We start from the raw sequence: 15,669 nt of genomic DNA on the forward strand, positions 1-15,669 counted from the left end.
TTCTAAGAAGGAATCTACATAGGGACCAGGATTCAAAATTGATGCGTAATTTCTATAGGTCCATAAGCTTCATCAAACTGTCCAAAGGGTCCTTGGAACAAAAAGAAGACATGGGCAGGGTGAGATATCATTATATCACAGTTTGGTCTAGGACCAGAATTCATAATTTTCTAATAAATAATAAAAAAGGCCACTTATCTGCGTTCCTATCTCCTCACACAAATATGTTGGCATAACTCACAGAAATGGTTGGGAAGCTCCAGGCAAGCACAAATACACCTGGGAATGTGAAAATCTAGCAAAGCATTATGATCATAACTTCCTACAAAGAACTAGAATGTTTCTATGCGGTGCTTTTAAGCTCAGATACCATTTCACAAATTAGTCCCCAGAGGTCTAATCCGAATGCAACAGACCCTCAGAGAGTTTACCCCCAAGAGAATAAAAGGTAACATTCCACCCAGTGGAAGAAAAATTGTTTGTTTGTTTGTTTGAACATGATTCAGTCATGCCTGTAACAACAGTGCCTAAACACTCAAGTAAAAGGGAAAGTGGGGAGGGGGGTGGAACAGGAGAAAGGGGAAGCTTCCAGTTAATATTCTACTTCTTTTCTTTGCTTACAAGTCTGCCTGTAAGGAAAGTGGGTAGCATTGAGGTGCTGTATGGGGAAAGAGCCCCAGACACTAAATCCAAAGACCAGAGCAGGAATCCTAGCTTTGCCCCTTACTAGATATGTAACTTTGGGCAAGACCTGAACCTGGGTTTTCTCCTCCGTAAAATGAATTATGACTTGCCTTTCTTACCTGATAGAATTATCCAGAAGGAAGAGATAGATAAACTATAGAGCAGTGAGGATAATAGCTAACATTTATCTGGCGCTTGCTGTATGCTGGGTGCTGTGCTAAGCTCTCTACAATTATCTCATTTAATCCTCACAACAAATCTGGGATGTAGGTGCTGTTATTATCCTCACTTCACAGATGAGAAAACTGAGGCTGAGAGGGGTTAAGTGACTTGCCCAGGGTCACACAGCCAATAAGTGTCTGAGACTGGATTTTGAATTCAGGTTTATCCTGACCCAAGGTCCAACGCTCTAACCACTGTACCACCTAGTTGTTTCTACTACCACAAGGGACTACTATAACCTATTGGACTGTGTGGAAATAGGTTTTATATGGCGATTTGTGCAGGTTTCATCTCCAGGGGACTAGTAGCTATTAAATATATTTTCCTGCTTAATCCAGTTTGGTTTTAATAGCTTCAGCTTTGAAGTTTGAAGTCCAAATCCCCATTTTTGCAAAGAAGAAAATTAAGGTCCAGAGAGGTTAAGGCACTTCCCCAAGAATACACAGCTAACCAAATACCTTTAGCTTTGAGCGGCAGAGTGGGGCCTTGAACCTTGATTTCTTGTTCTTTGTTATCTGGCATTAGCTGTGGGCTTCATCATTCTTTCCCAAAGTGTGTGAAGTATGGCACAGGGGAAAGCCTCCTTGACTTGGATTGGAAAGACCTGAGGAAATTGCACCTCTTAAACATGGGTCACGTAGATGGCACAGTAGACAGAGTACTGGGCTTGGAATCAGGATAAACTTGAGTTCAAATCCAGCCTCAGACACTTAAAAAGTCACTTAACCAGCCCCAGTCTGATAGTAATAGCACCTACCTCCTGGGGTAGTTGTAAGGATTAAATGAGATACTTTTAAAGTACTTAGCACATTACCTGGAACATTTTTGCTGCTCTTCAGTCACTTTAGTCTGACTCTTCGTGACTCCATTTGGGGTTTTCTGGGCAGAGATACTGGAATGGTTTGTGATTTCTTTCCCCAGCTCATTTTACAGATGGGAAACTGAAGCAAACAAGGTTAAGTGACTCACCCAGGGTCACACAGCTAGTAAGTGTCTGAGGCCAGATCTGAACTCTGGAACATAAGTCTCCCTGCCTCTAGACCCAGCACTCTATCCACCCTACCACCTAGCTGCTTATATAAATGTTAACTACTACTCTTAACCCTGTGACTCCTCTGAGCCTATTGTCTTTCTAGAACAATATTTGTTGCTACAAATACTGTGAGTGTTGACTTCACAGAGTGGTGGGGTATATGTTGATAGTTTTCTTTGGAGAGCAGGTTGATCAGAATCTGTGTTTTCACTGGTGTGTAGAATGAGGAAACACCCTTTCTCAACGAACAACAGTTGTGAAACTCAGAGAGCTGCCTGGGGCAGGGAGAATGTGATAGGTCACAGGGATAGTTTCTGTTGGAGACAGGGTTTATCTTAGGTCTGACTCTCCAGCCAACACACTACACTGCCCTTCCCTAGAGCTGCTGTGAGGCACAAAAGAGCTAATATGCTCAAAGGTATAAAATGCATATACAAATGACAAGTATAAATGTCTGGTGCTTTTATTTCCTTCTAATGTTCATTTTTAAATTGCACTAGTATTGAAAGGACAGGATTGTTTTAAGCCAATAGAATTAATTCTGAAAGGCAACATGGCAAAATGAACAGGCTTCAGAGTCAGGAAGATCTAGGTTCCAGTTCTATTTCTAACACATACTGGCTGTGTGACCTTGGGCAAGTTACTTAACTTCTCAGTGACCTAGACATCTCTCTAAGGCTATAAATAGTAGAACATTTTTGTTAATTTTTGATCTGAAAAACCAGAAGGAATTTCACCACTAGAAAGAAAATCAATCCGTTCCATCTACCTATTGTAAAGTGCACTAAACCCTTTCGTATGAGTCTCTTTCTCTCTGTAATGTATGCATATATATTTATATGTAATGTTTAATGTTTAAATACAAGCACATACACTTGTATATTTACATCACCGTATATCCTCCACTAAGCTATTGGGATGTTTCATCATAGCTTGGAAGGAATCCTGTATTCTCAGAGCTTATGTCAGGTGAATATGGTTTCTGACTGTTCGTACCTCACTGGAAAACTCTGAACGTGGCCCTGGTAATGGAATCATGTGCAGGATCAGAAAACCTGACTAAGTTCAGAGAAGCTTATCACCAGAGAGTTAGCCATCAAGTGATGAAATTTTGTGATCACAGCAGCTTCTAGAAAGCTTCACTATGCCTTGATAGGAGTGGCCACCCTGAAGAAATCTGAGAGACTTGAAGCATTGAAATGAACATCTACATATATATCCATTGTCCATATACCCATTTTGGATGACCACCTTGAAAAGTCACTAGACGTCAACAATTCTAATAAGTCGTTTGAACCCTTGCCAAATCAAGATAAATAACCTCTTATATACCTATAGAATCTAGTTTTTGGCCTGTTCAATTGTAAATCTAATTTTATCAGTACCTGTTCTAAACCACTTCTTAATTCTGAAAGACAAAACTATTAGAGACAGGAGTTCTTAACCATTTTGTGAATGTCATGGATTTCTTTGGCAGTTTGGTGAAGTCTATGTGCCCCTTTCTCAGAACTGGGTTTTTAAATGCATAAAATCAAATACATGGTATTACAAAAGGAACCAATTACATAGAATTGCTGTTATGAAAATATTTTTTAAAAACGTATTCACGTACCCCAGATTCGAGAGCCCCTGATTAATGAAACATATTGACAATAGAAAAATAATTTTTCTTTAACACTTAAAGTTTTTTTGTTTAAATTGTTCTCAGTGCAACCATTGCTACTTTATATGTTGTCTTGTAGGAAGCATAAGAACGTGAAATTCAGAGTCCCTGAAACCAGTCTAGTTTTCCCACCCTTCTAGGCATATGCTGCGACTAAGGTTCAGAAGTTTTCCCTGAGAACAGGAAAGAATATGAAGAAAGATCATAAAACCAAGTGGCACAGTTGTCCCTTCAGACCTTTACAAATAAAATCATCAGGAGCAGTGACCTTAAGAAGGACAGATGATCTATATATACAGGGGTCCATGAAGCTATATCTGTCTCAATGGTTCACATCTCCTGCTTGCTGATCAGGTAGATAAATACCCATGGAACACAGGCCCTGTCACCCAAGAAGCAGAAATAAGGCTGCAATTCCTCAAGGTTGTGCATGTCAATCACCTACCCTTATCAGTTCTCCGTCCAACATTAGAATTAGAAAGCTGGGCTGGAAAAGTGATAAGGGGAAGTGACTGGCTATGGAAGTTTTGTTGGATGAACCTTGGGGAGAGAGAGAGTGAAAATTGACATTTTTAAACCAACATTTAACCCCTAGACACCCCTGCCCCTGCCCCACAATCCCACCTCTGAAAACCTGTAATCACCCATTTTCTCTTTTCTCTGGTCACCTTCTAAGATGAGTTCCCACCTTTTTGAGGAGAAGGAATCTTCTAAAGATGAGAGATGCATCATGCGGTTGCATGCACCAGTTAGAGTTCTGCAGAAACCTAACTAACCACGCTGACACAGTACTAGAGATCTATGAAAGAGTTTTAAGTTCTTTTCATTTAAAAAAAATCGTGTTCTTTCCCCATATAAAAAGTCTCCTACAGGAATGTCTTGGGCAGTGAACATGCCCAGTTTTCCTTTCCAATACTCTGAGCTATTTCTTACAGCCAGGGACCATTCATAAATTATCCAACTTTGAGTCTCCTCCTTTGAATGATCAGGATTGGTTCTTGAGAATTTCTTGCTTCAGGCAAGGGCCTGTCTGCTCAAAAACCTGTCTCTGAATGGATATGTTAAATTTGGGGTCATATCTTAATGTGGTTAGTCCAGGGGTGGAGTTAGGGCTCCAGGGATTAATGTTAAATACATGATCAGCTAATGTATCATGCCACCTTAACCCTTGCCTAGTTCGGTTTTTTTTATAGCTGTTCAATGAATGATGCCAAAAAAGTTGTTTTTAGTGTTTATTTCTTTGAAAACCAAAAGTGAGGACATTTCTGTCACCTGTGGGAACCATAATGAAATTAAAGAGGTCAGACTAGATTTAATTCAAATGAATTCAGCAAACATTTATTCAGCATATTTGTATGTTTTTTGTTTTTTTTACAATCTTCAGGCTTTCAAATTCCAAACTCATTTTCAATTTCCAAGCAACTCTCTGTCTCTAAAAAGACTGTATTCTTATGGTTTATGTATGATTTGTGTATGTATGTGTGTATACAATTCCTGTAGTGAATTAAATGCCTATCATACGTGAAGCATAGGATTCAAAGAAAATAAAATAATACCTGTCCCCAGAAAACTTATATATTACTGGAGGAGTGAGGGAAAGAATGATTTCTGAGCACCCTTCAGGCTCTGAGTCCTATGAGTTCTATGACCATTTGGTATGCCCCTAGGGAAGGCAAGGAGCAATGCATTGACTCTTAGCTTGCTTGGACAGCCCCTTCCCAGAGTCATGGTGGAACAGCAAGTACTGACATAAAAAAGCTGAAGATTATCTAGGGGAGAGATTTTTAACCTGGGGTCAATGAACTTTTTACACATTTAGAAAAACCATATTTTAGCATAATTGGCTTCCTTTGTAATTCTATGTATTTAAATGTATATATTTTAAAACATTATTAGGACAAGGGGTCTATAGGCTTCACCAGACCTCCAGAGGGGTCAATGCATGGGTGGAGAACCTGCAGCCTCAAGGCCACATGTGGCCCTCTAGGTTCTCAAGTGTAGCCCTTTGACTGAATCCAAACTTCACAGAACAAATCCCCTTAATAAAAGGATTTGTTCTGTAAAACTTGGACTCAGTCAAAATGCCACACCCAGGGACCTAGAAGGCCACATATGGCCTCAGAGGTTTCAGGTTCCCCACCCCTGGGGCACCTGATCTAAGGCAAACTCCCTGAACTCTGATGTCCATTCAGCATCAGAACATGAAAAAGCCAAAATTTCCCAAACTTACCAATTGCAATGCCTTGGGGAGCTTGCTAATTAAGCTGCCTACCACCACACAAGGAAGCACTAATTAATTGGAATGATACATTTCTGGCCATAGGTCAATGTTCCACTGCCCTTCATGTGGTAAATGATGCATCTTGAGTTATCTCCCTTTCTCTACCGCTGATCAGCCTCATGGTAGAGAACAAGTCATCTCAACTCTCCGGACATCAGTTTCCTCTTTCGTAAAGGGAGGGCGCCAAGTCTGATCTCCTCAATCAGAAATGGGATCTCTAGTCTCTGCAAACACTATAGATGCTTCAGTGCCTCGTATTAAGGAGCAAAACTAATTCTGTGGAATTATACCAATATTAGCATGACTATGTAGAGAGGCACTAATGTGGATTTGAACACATAAAATTCTTGTGGAATAGCATAGTGGATAAATGACTAGCCTTGAAACCAGGAAGATATGAGTTCAGATTCTGCCTCTGATACATGCTAGCTATACGATCACAATCAGATCTCTTAACTTCTCAATGTCTTCACACAATTCTGTAAGATTTTAAATTGCAGATGAGTTACAGATCAACATTAGGGGAGAGAGCTCCTACACCAGGGAGTTCCCCATATCCATAAAAATCATAGATACGGAACTGAGAAAGAAAAATTATTGTATAGAAACCACACAAAATTCAATCCTTATAAAGACAGAGCACTGCTTGGGAATTGAAAATTAATTCAGAATTTGCAAACCTAAAAGTAGTTACAAAAACATAGATTTGTTTTTGCTTAGTAATCTAAGGATTCATTCTTTTGGTGTGGTCTACTGTAGGGAATAATAGACCTAAAGTCAAGAGAGGCAAGCTCTAGTCTAGGCTCTTCGAGTTAATAGCTATGTTACCTTTTCTAAGTCAGTTGATCTCTTTGGCTCTAAGTTTCCTGATCTGAAAAATGAGGAATTTCAACCAGATTAAGAATTCCTAACCTGGTGACTGTGGACTTTTAAAAAAAATATTTTTTGATAGCTATATTTCAATATTATTCGTTTCCTTTACAGTCCTATGTATTTTAGTTTATTTTATGCATTTAAAAAAACAGGATTCTGAAGAGGGGAACCACAGGCTTCACCAGATACCAAAATGGTCTATGACACAAAAAAAGGTTAAGTACCCATGTACTTCTAGACAATCTCTGGGGTCTTTTCTAGCTCTTTGTTTGAATAAACCAGAAATCACACATTTAAGCAATATACTCCATGTCCCCCAACTCTTCCCTTCCTGCACCCCAGCTCCCACATTCAATATTCTAACACAGATAAACAATTTAAGTTAAGATGTTATACAAATATATGAGTACATTTTTTATTGGGGGGAAGGGGAGTGTGTGCAAAGAGAGGCTAGAACTGTGATTGTGCCAGCTCAAGCAACTTTCTGTATAAAACTGCTTCCCCCCATGCAAATAAAACACTCCTCTATCATTTATGGCTTTGAAAAGTTCAGGGGGGAATTGAGAACAACTCACTCATGATCACACAGCGAGCATGTGTCCAAAGTAGTACTCGAACCTAGGTCTTTCTGACTCCAGTTCCAACTTTCTCTCCACTATGCTGAGCTGCCTTTTGAGTCATGTAATATATTAATTAAATTATATGTTCATGCAATCACATAATGCAGTACTATAAGTCATAGAGAAGAAGTATATTAGTAGGAAATGTGTTACCTCTAGCAGAAGAAAATTTGAGATACCAAATATCCCTTAGTTCATTAGCCCTTCCAGGGAGTAGGTAGGGTCAGGGAAATACTCAAAAGACTAGAAAATGGCATCATAAAATTGGTGGAAATTTTAAAATTATTCCCATCAAATATGAAATTGAAATATTATTCAAACCACAAGCAGTCTTTCTGTGTTGTATGTAAAGTGAAGCAGTCACTTGACCATTCATTCAGAGGTTTTTTCAGTCCATCACCAAAAACCCAGGTGCTTAGTGTTAATTAAAGTGAGGACTCATGTGATCATTGACTGAGCATTGCATTTTTTAATCATCATTTTTGGGCATTTAGGGGAGACAATCCTTGGAGCTCCAATTACTCAATGAATTCACTTTCAAAGATAGTTTTCTTCACTCCAAATATCCTGACCTAAAATTGATATAGGGAATACAATAGGGAATTGTATCCTGCTTACCTGAAGCTGGACACTCCAGAGTTCTATGATTTCCTGTTTCCCAGAACCCCAGCTTATGCAACAGAAGAAAAAAAAAGTACTTTCCTCAGCAGTAGTTCTCACATTTTGATGATTTACGTGGAAATGAATCATGTGTAAACATGTTTATCCTTCCCCTGAATTTCACAAGGGTAAAACTGCTCAAGAGGAAAAAAATGAATGTTAGGTTTTATGAAATCAAACCTAGGTTGTCACATTCAGGTTCATTTGCACAGGGAGATGAGAATAAATTTTGTTTCATGTCTCCCCGACTACATCAATTATAGAATCATAGAATGTCAGAGCTAGAAGGGACCTTAGAAACTATGTAGTCTGGCTGCCTCATTTTGCAGATGAGTCCTCAAGATTTCATTTTGTTCCAGTAGACCAAGTAGACCTGCCCTTCATTGTTCTCTCTCTCTCTCTCTTTCTTGGTCTCAACATAATACCATCAATGGCAAACACAACAAAGGCAGAATCTTTTTTCTTTCTTTTTAAAGAAAACATACCAGTTCTGCTATTCCACATTGCAGGGTTGTGAGTATCGCTTCATATCTTGTTGTCCCGCGTCACCACCTGTGAAATCATTCTTAACAATATTTTCCTCATTGAGATATTTTTGCATATTAAGATGAGGGGGAAAAACAATCTCATTCTGAAGTGCTTAACGAATATAACCCCACCCATTCATATTTCATCGACCCTTTAAGTCCAACATCCTATCCAACAATATCGGTTCATGTGGCACTCTCTTGCTTCTAACTCCTTTTTATTTATTGTCTGTGCCATCACAATTAGCCCCTTCTTATTCACTGACCCTTTCTAAATGGTTATCCCATGTTACAAAGTGTTTTATTACATAGGTTCAAGTCATAGGGCATAGAACTCTAAGGGTCTGCTAATACCAACCCTATCACTTTATAGATGAGGCCCAGTGAGGATCAATGGCCTAGTTAAGATGTTAAATAACAAACAGCACAGCTGAGATTTGAACATCAACCCTTTCGCTTTAAATCCAGTAGTGTTTCCACTATTCCATGCTACCTTCTGCTCTATAGGACCATAGAGGTAGAGCTGGAAAGGACTTCAGAGGTCAATTAGTCCAGTCTCTTATTTTACAGATGAGGAAGCTATATTCTGCAGCCTTGTTCTCTAATCATGCATTTATGGACATTATGTCTCCCCAACTAGATCAAAACCCCTTGTGGTCAGTGCTTGAATAGTATACTCTATTTGTAACCTACCATGCCCAGCATAGTGCTGGGCACATAGAAGCATTCAGTAAATGCCTGTTGATTGGAAAATAACACCTAGTCTGAAGATACTAAATCTGAACATGAAGGAAGAGAAAATACTCAGAAATAAAAGTACCTTTTCAGAGTCAGGTTTCTCAATATGGCCTGGGTCTGTTTAGATGCAGTGGTCATCTGTTTTCTCCTCTGTCTCCCATCTGGTTGGGCTCTTTTCACCCAGTTTAACAAGCTCAGGAATGTTTGCAGTTGAAAAGCCCAGTGTTTCATTTGGCTCCTCTTCATCTGCAACTTGCCCCAGGCTCCTCATGTCCATTAGCATCTGCACACAGTTCAGTGCCCAGAGCTCATCCAGCTGACTCAGGGGGGAAAAGCAAACTATTCCCAGAATGCCTAGTTAAAGGATGCTTCTGAAATTCTTTCCTTTTATTAAAGGTAATAAATATATTCCAGACTGGAATCAACTGACCCAGTGTGTAAAACAGTAAAATAAAACTCAGCCCAGCTCAGCTGTCACCATTCAGTTCAGCGTCCTGGTTCCACGTTGTACTATGATAGTATAGTAATGGGTTACCCTATTTCTCCTCTAATATGGTTTTCCTATGATGTGTATTGACTTTGCATTGGCAAGAGGCACCAAGTCCAGAGTTCGCCTCCCTCTTAACTACCAAATACTAGATCTACACTACCTAGAAGCACAGAAGCAAAATCACTTAGTATTTTGGAACTGAAGTGTTTTCAGGATTGTCTCAGTGTCTCTCAGAATAAAATGCAACTCTACACTTATCAGTATTACAACTGGAAAACTTTGGGTTTCTTTTGTGCCCACCTCTTTTTACATGGTCCAGTCAAATGCTGGACTTTGAATTAGTTGAGACCTGGTTTCAAATTCCACCTCTCACACGGCATGTGAGCCAAGTTAATTCACCTCTTTCAACTTTGGTTTTCTCATCAGTTAGATGGGATTAATGTTCTCACTAAAGAGATCCCGTGAGAAAGGTATTTGGTAAGCCTTGAAGTTCTATAAAATTGTGCGATATTATCCTCATCATCGTCATCACTATCCTGCACAAGCTCTACTTCCACCTTAACACCTTTGCAACCAACTTGCCTTCTTGACATTCTTGGTTAAATATTTATGAGGCAAATCTTTATAAAAACCAAATGACTCAGGAGTATCAAATGGAGAATTGGTGAAAGAGAGCAAATCATAAAAAAGCAAAACCAGCCCACCGGGCAGACCTCTCTGCAGGAAAATGTTGACATTTCTACCTAGACAACATATCTCACATCCATCTGCCAGTCTCTACTCACATCACAGCTACCCTAGTTCTAGCCTTCATCACATCTCACCTGGTCTAGTGATCAGTGAATGAATATTTATAAAGGCTTTAGCACAGTACCTAGCACTTAGTAGGTACTTAAATGCTTATTCCCTTTCCCTCCCCTTCCCCCCTATTTCAATTACTTCTTCCCTGTTCTCCATGATTCCAGTCTCTCCCCTCTCCAACCCATCCTCCACACAGCTGCCAAAGTGATTTTCCTAAAGCACAGGTCTGACCGTGTCACTCCTAAACTTAATAAGTTCCCAAGATTGATTATATGTTTTGGATCAAATACAAACTCCTCTATTTGACTGTTAAAGAACTTCACAACCTGGCCCCCACCTATCTTTCCAACCTTAATCTACATCACTAACTTTTTCTGTCCTATATGGTATAGCTCCAGCCAAATCCAAAATGGCCTTTCTGATGTTTCTCACACATGACACCCCATCTCCTATATCAGCAACTTTGCCTTGGCTGTTCCTCATGCTTAGAATACAATCCCTCCTTACCTCCATCTCTTTGAATTCCATGTCTCCTCCAAAACTCTGCTAAAATACACCTCTCTACATGAAACCTTTTTCTGATCCCACCAAACCCCAGCAACAAATGGCCATCTCCCACTTCCACTCCATTTATCTTGTACTTATTTCATATATACAAAGTAGACTTATGAATATGCCATCTCCCCTGATAAAATATAAGCTCCTTGAGGGTAAGGACTGTTTCATTTTTTAATTTATATCCCCAGCACCTATCATAGTTCCTGACATATAGTAATCATACAGCAAACATTTATTAAACATCTACTATCAGGCACTGTGCTAACTGCTAGGGATACAAAAAGAGGTAAAGAAAGTCCCTGTTCTTCAAAGAGCTTGCAACCTAATGGGGGAGACAACATGCAAACAAATATATACAAACAAGCTATATATAGGATAAACAGGTGATAATTAACAGAGGGAAAACACTGAAATTGAGAAGGGTTGGAGAAGGCTTCCTATAGAAGATAGGATTTAGTTGTGAATTAAAGTCAGTCATTAGAGTAGAGAAGGAAGAGTATACCAGGCATGGAGGACAGCCAGAGAAAATGCTTGAAGCCAAAAGATCGAGTGTGTTGTTTGTGAAGCAGCCAAGAGGTCAGTATAACTGGATCTGAGGGTAAATGTCAAAGAGTAAGATGTAAGAAGACTGAAAAGGTGTGGAAAGAGTGGGAAAGTAAGTTATGAAGGACTTTGAATGTCAGAGCATTTTTTTATTTGATTCTGGAAGCAATAGGGACTTCATGGGAATTTATTGAATGGGGAGTTGAAAAGATTGGACCTAAGCTTTAGGAAAGTCACTTTAGTGACTATAAAAATCTATATATGGTCTCTTTCTTCTGAGATTACCTAGTGTTTACTCACCTATGTCCACGCTATTGTTTTTTCATCAGTAAAATATAAGTTCCCAAAGGGCAAAGACTGTTATATTTTTGTCTTTGGATCTATCCACAGGGCCCATCATAATAAGCACTTGATAAATGTTGAATTTGGTTAAATCCATTATCTAGTCCTGGGAATTCTCTTCTCAAGTATAGACTGTGAGCCCAGTCATGTTCTTGTTCTGCCTGATGCTTCATTGGTAAATTAAGACCATTAACCAAGAATTCCCTCTTCTCCCCTCTCCCTCATCTCATATCACTAAGATACCTTTCTCCACTCTTTGCTCCTTTTACCCTGTCTCATATAAAGAGATGATCTTTCTTCTTACCAATACAAACTCTTCTACATGCATTCTTCATACCTTTCTCTCTCACCTTCTCCACAGATTCCCCTCCCCCCCCTCTTTATCTCATCTTCAATATCTCTATTTAGGGCACCTTCCCTACTGCCTACAAATACATTCATGTTTCCCATAGTCTTGTTTTTCAAAAATCAAACCCATACTTAATCTCATCACCCCTGTCCTTTATCTCTCCTCTTCTTCTCTATTAAACATCTTAAAAAATCTATCTACACCAACTGCCTCTACTTCCTTTTACCTCACTTAATTTTAAACCCTCTATAATCTAGCTTCCAACCTCATCATTCAGCTGACACTGCTCTCTCCAAAGTCAGTGGTGATTTCTTAATTACCAAATCTAATGGTCTTTTCTTCTCATGCTCCTTGAATTATCAACAGCCTTTGACACTGTCTTATGGATATTCTCTCCTTTTCTCGAGGTTTTTATGCATCTTTTATTCATTTCTTTTCTGCATCTCTTTGACTTGACTACTTTTCTCTCTCCTTTGCTGGATCTTCATCTAGGCCATACCCATTAACTACGAGTATTCCCAAAGACTCTGTTGTGAGCTGTCATTTCTTTTCATTCTATACTATCTTACAGGGAGCTCTTATCAAGTCCCTTTGGTCCAGTTATCATCACTATGAAAATATTTCCCAGATCTATGTATCTAAACCACTGTAATGAACCCAAATTTCTCATAAGTTCCAGTCTGATTTCACTTACTGCCTTTTCAACATCTCAGAATAGATACTCTATATGCATCTCAAGTTTGATATGTCCAAACCTGAATTCATTACCTTTCACTCAAACTGTCCTCCCTTCCAAACTTCCCTGCTATTGTTGAAGACAACACCACCCTCCCATGCATCCGGGTAGACAACCTCAAGGTCATCCTCGACTCATCTCTTGCACTCATTACATGTATCTAATCTGTTGCCAAATACTATAATTTTTAATTTTACAACATCTCTCTTATATGTCCCCTTTTCTGACTTACAGATTCATTACCCTAGTGCAGGCACTCGTGACTTCACACAAGGTCTATTGCAATAGCCTTCAGATTGGTCTCTCTGCCTTGAGTATCTCCCCACTTCAATTCATCTTCTGCTCAGATACCAAAGCGAGTCTCACGTACTGCTAAGTCTTAGCAGATCATTGTATGCACAATAAACTCCAGTAGCTCTGTGGTAGCCTTTGTGGGGAATACAAAAAAATCTAAGCTTTCAGAGGGACTATCCTTCTTATTACCTTTGGTTTTCATCCAGTATCTAAAATAGTGCTTTAGGTACATGCAAGGCTCAATAAATGATCAATGAATGAATATATCTATTAATCTCTTGATGATCCTTCCTAATAAAGGGGTGATCCATCCTAATAAAGTTATACGGGTCATCCAAATGCCATTTCTATTTCACTTTTCTAAGAGATTTAACTTTCTTAGGCTTTACTTTCATATTTCATGTTATTATTTCTTTTCATTCCCTAGGCAATTTCCCCAGGGCTGGCTCTGAGTCCAGAATGGTAGCTGGGAGTGTGCTGGGTCACGTGAAGGAGGCTTTCTGGAATTTTAATGTGCTACAGACAAGCAAATGTTGACCCAGAGTGTTCAACTGTCTTGAGTTTAAAGCAATATTCCATAGAACAATACAATGTGCTAAAGAGAAAAATTAAACCTGTCAACCGCTCTTTTAGCTATTTACTAATAGGTCTCAAAGGGTGTGCCTCAAATTGTATGGAACTTACTCTTGCCATCATATGCACATGCCCCCAGTTTCCTCTCCTTCTCATGTGCCACTATTCCTGGTAACAAAGAATAATATTGTACCATGAGGGAAAAAAGTTTGAGAAACATTGGTCTATGTGATAACAAACAATTTGACTTATTTCTCTCTTTTCCCCTTGAAGTAACAAAATCAGTCAGCTATTTCTGTGTTGTTTCGTTATATAGTCAATACTTCAGGAGATTTCATCCTATTACCAATCTGCCCATAGCATCTACCTACTGCCATCTTTTACTAGTAAAACATAAGGAACAAAGCTCTGTGAAACAAACATTATATGCTCTCCTATCTTCATGTCTGGAAAATGGACTGCCTTCACAGTCTCCACCTGTTGAAAGCTTCCCTTCAAGACCCAATTCCGATATGCCCACTACATGAAGTCTCCCCTGACCCTCCTCACCAGTCAGAAGTGATTTCTCCATCTTCAAATATTTCATAGTGTTCTGTTTAGCCCTCTCTTTTGTCCTTAAGATAGCTTAAATGGAATTGTAGTTATTTGTGGACTTATCTCCTCACCTTGGTTGCAAAGTTCTTGAGGGCCAGGACTGAATCTTATTCATCTTTGTATATCCGGAGCCTGACCCTATTCCTTGCACACAGTAAATGTTTGTTGAATTGAATTAAACTGAAATAGCCAGACACCAAGAACAAAAACTCTGCCCTTTGTGTAGATAATAGAAGTTGCCCATTTCATTAATGTAAAAGGGGGACTGGCTAATGAGGACCATTCCTTAGAGCATGTGAAATATGTCTACCTGTTGCCATCTGTGTGGAGGCTTAGTGAATCTGCTTCTGGCAGATGCATTAATGGGAAATCCTTTTCCTTAATGCAGAGCCAGAATAGACATCTTATAATTGTTTCTTGATAGTTTATTACATGATGATGAAAAGCCTTTTTGAACTAGCTGCTGAACTAGACATTAAGTGTGCATGCAAAAGGCTTGAACAGACAAAACTTCTTTTTCTTTCTTGGCAGCTTTGAAGTGAGGAGATAGAAAAAATGTTGTAAGTCTCTTAATAGGGGGAGAGTTAGCAGTGGAGGACGTAGCAGTAGCCTAATACATGCTACTGGTTGCCCTCTCACCCCATGTGGCTGCCATATGGTCATGAACATTTAGTGCCTCCTCTGTTTCTCTCTATGATGTATGTATTCTCTCTTCATCTTAGGTGAATGAATAGAGACAGAACAGACCACCTTGCAATTTCATGATCTTTGAAAAGTCAAACAGACCAGCAGAGGTCCAAAATAGGGGCCAACAAAAGGAATTCATAACGGAGTCTACCAGTGGTCCCCAGTAGCTCAGTGAGGTGAGAAGTCACTCCTGAACCTGCTTGATCCAGGCCAGAAGTAGATTGGCTGGTAACTGAGACAGTATGTTCTACAAAAAATGACAATGACTCATTCATTGATCATGCCACACCCAAAAGTAAACTTGGTGGAGGGAATGTTGATAACAACCACCTTATGTTTGAGTCTATTCTCCTCAAGACTGAGTGGGTATATAGAAAAGAGAGTATGGCCAGATCTTGGGG

The sequence above is a fragment of the Trichosurus vulpecula genome, chromosome 8 (genome assembly GCF_011100635.1).
Source record: "Trichosurus vulpecula isolate mTriVul1 chromosome 8, mTriVul1.pri, whole genome shotgun sequence".
NCBI lineage: Eukaryota > Metazoa > Chordata > Mammalia > Diprotodontia > Phalangeridae > Trichosurus > Trichosurus vulpecula.